At 41.9% G+C, this 5,131-nt stretch overlaps 1 pseudogene; it reads right to left on the bottom strand.

Annotated features, from left to right (window-relative positions):
- Window positions 1-854: 854 nt before the first annotated feature.
- LOC116081347 lies at window positions 855-977 on the bottom strand (annotated as a pseudogene).
- Between the last annotated feature and the right edge of the window lie 4,154 nt (window positions 978-5,131).

Below are 5,131 nucleotides of genomic sequence, written 5' to 3'. Positions count from 1 at the left end.
TTTTATTTATTAATTTACTTACTTATTTACTTATTTTTGTTCGTTCTTTATAAATTTTACATCATGCACCCCAATCCCAGTCATATTCCTCGCCACTCCTATCCACCTTTCAACCTTGCAACCTCTGCCCAAGAGAGAAAATAAAATCTCATTGTGGAAGCTGTAGTATGTCACACTACATACCATGTCTTCCAGCCTACCCTTTGGTCTACACTTCATTGCTTGCAAATGCTTATTGCAATGATTCCTTGATCTGATATGAAGGCCTCTGGTTTCTGCTATTCTGTCAATACTGGAATCTCACTGTGACACCTTTCTGATATCCTGTTGTTGCCCTGTGTCATGGAGATCCTGTAATTTGGGATCTATAGTACCAGTCCCTTCATGAACTTCATTTCTGTCTCATTTTTTGTACCCACATCCTTCTGTTTCTCTTTTTCTTCCATTTCTACACAACTCACTTGCTTCTCTTAATGGCACCCAGAGTCTCTGAGTATCTGGAGTCATCTCAGGAAGAGCCTCAGTAGTAGTTCAAGCAGTATGATATCAGGCAGGGGTCATATTGGGCATGGCCTGTCCTTCATACCTGTGTAGCACTAGACTGGTAATCATCTCAAGCTATCTCCCTGTCCAGGTACCATGTCACTGGTCTGGTGGTCATTTTGGGTTCACTCTTTACTCAGACTGCCTGAGTAGCACACTGCAAGGGTTGTTTGTCTTGGGGTCACTCCTAGTGCTCACAGTCCCAGGTGAGGTTCTTCTAGACTCCATCTTGCTTCCCATCCTGGGAGCTTGTCTGTCTGGACCAGCCTGGCACAGAATTTATGGTCCCTTCAGGCTTATTTTTTTCAGGGAATGTTAGGCTACTAATCATGTTCATAGGTCAGAACACTGAGCATAGACATAGCCTCTCTCCTCTGCCACCTGTTGATGCACAGGTGACATCGCAGCCACACCTGCAACACTTCTGGGGTGAGGTGTTTCTTTTAGCAAAAGACCTTTCCCTATAAAGTATAAAACCCATACTCTCTCCTGTCTGAGGTGCTTTCATTGATGAAATTCTCAAACTCAATAATTGGCTCTTTGCTACTAGGAGGTCACAGGTGATGCTCTGCTTTATGGTATGACAGAAACGTTTTTATTATTTTTATGTTAAATTGGATAGGAAATTTCTCCTTTAAATATCAGTATTTAAATTCATTATAGTTAAAATGGATTCCAATGTTCTTGGAGACAAAGAGTATATGCCTAATACAGGATAAAGGCAAAGAAAATCCTTCTAAAAATGAGCCTAGGGCATTTTCATGTAACTGGATTACCAAGCATGTGATCTTGCTTTTAAATAGTGCTCCAATGAAGCCCACAGGTTCATCTGCTCCATGGAGCAGTAGGATCCACGGGGACTTAGCCTTTCTGATGTGTTCTCATCCCACAGGCTCTGGTGCCAGGAATAAGGCTGCCTCCTTATAATAGGGACTCTATGTCCCTAGCACCTGAGTTCACCATAAAATCCTCCTAAAGCTTTGCCTATACTCTGACTCCAAGCTTTTTCCTCATCAGACATGGGTAAATTCAAACAAAACACTATGTAATGCTGCTGAACATGGTTGGGGAGCCAGAGAGGTCAAGGCTTCCTGTATTTGTGAAGGGGCTCCTGGTCCAGCCACAACATGTATCCCCAAGTGAGCAAGGATGGGACTGGCTACAGTCTTCCTTTGGCAGAGGCTGCATTTCACCAGCTGAATAGCTCCAAAAGCCACTAGCAGCATAGATTTCAGGAATTCCTATCTCTGATCTAAGTAACAACAACTGCCCATTCTCAAGGCTACCAGAGGTTAGCAAACCTGAGCTGAGAACAAATGACTTGTCCATCAGGTGGTAGAATTGCCAGCTGAAACTATGACCCTAAATCTCCTGTTTTCTTTCCTTCCTTCCATCCTTTATTCTTCCTTCCCTCCTTCCTTCCTTCTTTCCTTCCTTCCTTTCTCTCTCTCTTCTTTTCTTTTTCTCTTTCTTTCTTTTTTCTTCCCTCCTTTCTTTCTTTTTTCTTACTCTCCTCTTCTCCCTTTTTGATCCTCTTTCCTTCTCTTCTATTCTTCCTGTCCATCTTTCCCCTCTCTTCCCCTTCCCTTCCTCTTAGCCCTCCACAACCTCTATTTATTCCTTCTTTCCTTCCCCTTACCTTTCTACTTTCTTTCTCCTTTCTTTTCTGTTCTCCATTCCCTCCCTTCCTTCCATTGTCTTAGTTTTGTTTGTTGTCACTGTTGTTGTTGGTGGTGGTGGTTTCTTTCTGTATAGCTCAAATTTCCCTAGAATTAACACTGTAGGTTGAGTTGGCCTTAAATTCACAGTAATCAATCCTCTTCTCAGTTTCTTAAATATTACAAGCATGAGTTACAAGCACAGTCCCTGTCATGCCTACCCACCTGTGTGGCTTGCCCCCATTTAGTGATGTTGCCCATTCTCTGGACTGCCCACTGCCCAACCCTACTTGCCCTTGGATGTTGGATGAGGTGGCTGCATGGCACAGGCTCCTGGAGCACATGAGAAACACTGCAGCAAACTCCTTTAATACCCTTCAGCCATGCCCCATTAGTACCAAGAAAGAAAGGATAGAGAGAGGAGATGCACAATAAAGATAAACCAGAAAATTCAACACAAATGAAGTCAATGGAGTGAGATGGATGAGCATTTAGATGTGCCTCAAGTTTGTTTTGAGATGAGAGCAGAATAAGCAGGCCTTCCACATCTCAAACCCCAGTGCTTAACCACACAACCATTGAAGAATAACAGCACTGGCTGCCTTGCAGACAGGATGCCAGCCTCTTCTGTGTCCTCTTTTTAATGGGACTCTCACAGCTGTTCACCACTATTTAATGACATCATCACTGACATTATAAACACTGTAACATAGCCTTCAACTGAGTGGATACATTCAGAATTCAGCAATAGATAGTTTCTGCTGTGTTTGAGGTTTGACACATCAAATGTAGACAAGACACAGTCCCTCATGCTAGAAGACTACAGAAAAAGATATGTTCTTCATTAAATACTAAACTATGGAAGAACAGACTGGGAGATGAATGTTCTACAAGACCTGGGAAAAGAGATATAAAGAAAAGGACTACTCAGAAAAAGGACCAGGGTTCAATATCTAGGCAGACCTGAATGTTTTTCAAGAGAGAGTGGGAGTGCCCTTAGGAGACAGAGTGAGCTTTAAAAAATGTCTAGAACATTAGGAGAAGTGTGCTTAGCTCCCCTGGGTGGGAACATAAGCTCAGTCTCCTGGCCTGTGCTCTCTAGGTCTAATCTTTTAGTCTCAAGTTGCTACTGGTGGGCATAAGATTTTCCGCTCATTTTGCCAACATGAAAGGCCCTGTCACCAAACATTGAGGTATCTACACATGTCACCCTAGTAGTTTATCCTAATAGAGACTCAACATCATGTATGGCATAAGATAATCACAACTTGGTCTGCTACCCCACAGAGAAGAACCTTTGTGTCCAGCCTGGTAGATCCTTGGTCATGCCAGAAATGCTGCTGTAGGGTTAGCATAGACTTTGAAGGTGTCTTTGTGGTCTTTGAAGGCCTATGTGGGAGCCAGAGGCTCCATCCAAAAGCTGAGTCTGGAAGGCGGTCAAGCCAGATATGAACAGTTACCTTTTCTAGTGCTGAATGATTTAATGGGGGCCTTGCAGTATCTGTGAAAACACATTTCTTCAAGACCTCACAAAAATAAGTATTGTTCCCTCATTAGCACACAATAATCATCTAAATGATGACTTCTATTAACAATGAGTTAGTGTTGCTCTTACCAGAGATGGATCTTTGTAGAATCTCAAATTGAATGGGAACTTTGCACTCAATCAAATACATACAAGAGCAAGTTCAAGACTCACATAGATCTGGACAGCAAACAAAATGTCAACTCTGGCACCAAGACACTTTACCTCCTTCCTAAATGATTATGTCCGGGAATTTTTTAGGTAGACCAGTTACAAGATTTCTTCTAAGTGGTACTTCAACATCCCATGCTAGAAGACTTCATAAATAAAAGATAAGAAAATACCAGCATGGCTTCAACTGTGTGAGGCTAGCTTTAATTCACAATGGGGCTACAAGGCTTCTGTAGAATACCTTTTCCCACCTTGGCTCAGTAGTATGAATCAATGGCCTTGTGTGTTGCCATGAGAGAAATGGGAAAGGAGTTTTTGAATCTGTTACCTCAATAGTGCTAAGGTAGTGGAAGGATGTTTGTAAGACAGATGTGATCTGCTCTTTCTGCTGTAAGTGGTTCCACAGCAATGGATCACATAAAACCTTCAGAAGAGTCATCAACTCTATGAAAATGAGACTGCCTTTCTTTCCTTCTTTTTCTCTTTTTACTTTCTTTCTTTCTTTCTTTCTTTCTTTCTTTCTTTCTTTCTTTCTTTCTTCCATATATGTCTGTGTATTTGTATTTGTATGTTAAAACATATATACATGTTTCTGTATGCACATGTGCACATAAATGTGTGTTCACAAGAGTTTAGAGGTTAGCGGTCAACCTTAGGTGTCATTTCCCAGGAACTGTCCATTTTCTTTATTGATAGAAATTCTCTCACAGGATCTGTCAGCCATTGATAGGCTATATCAGCTGACCAGGAAGTCTCAAGGATCCCTCTGGCTGCCTTCACAGAGCTAGGATTATATCATAAATATGAATCACAGAGCCCTGGTTCATGTGTAGATTCTAGGGATCTAACTCAGGTGCCCATGCTTATAAGGAAAGCATTTTCCTGATTGAGCTGTCTCCACAGCCCCTGTATGGGTCTTTGCAGAGAAGGATTTGACTAAGTGACTTATTATAGATGCATATTTATGTTAGTTTGAGCATTTTTACTACTGTTTACAAATAGAAACACATTGTTAGGCAAATGATTAAGTGAGCGGTAGCTTCTCTGATACTTCTATGTTTCCAAGTTCCATCTGTCTGGACCACAGATCATTACCCAACACATACCTAGGCCCACCCCTACATACCCAGCCCCAACCTTACCACTACTGAGTCTGCCTTGAGCAATTGATCTTTCTAGCAAGCAGCTTCTGAAAGTCCCCCAGTAGCTATGTCATGTCCTTCCTCTGGTAGTT

The sequence above is a fragment of the Mastomys coucha genome, unplaced genomic scaffold (assembly GCF_008632895.1).
Source record: "Mastomys coucha isolate ucsf_1 unplaced genomic scaffold, UCSF_Mcou_1 pScaffold6, whole genome shotgun sequence".
Classification (NCBI taxonomy): domain Eukaryota; kingdom Metazoa; phylum Chordata; class Mammalia; order Rodentia; family Muridae; genus Mastomys; species Mastomys coucha.
The sequence above is the reverse complement of the archived record's forward strand: the minus strand, read 5'-3'. Positions and strand labels throughout refer to the sequence as shown.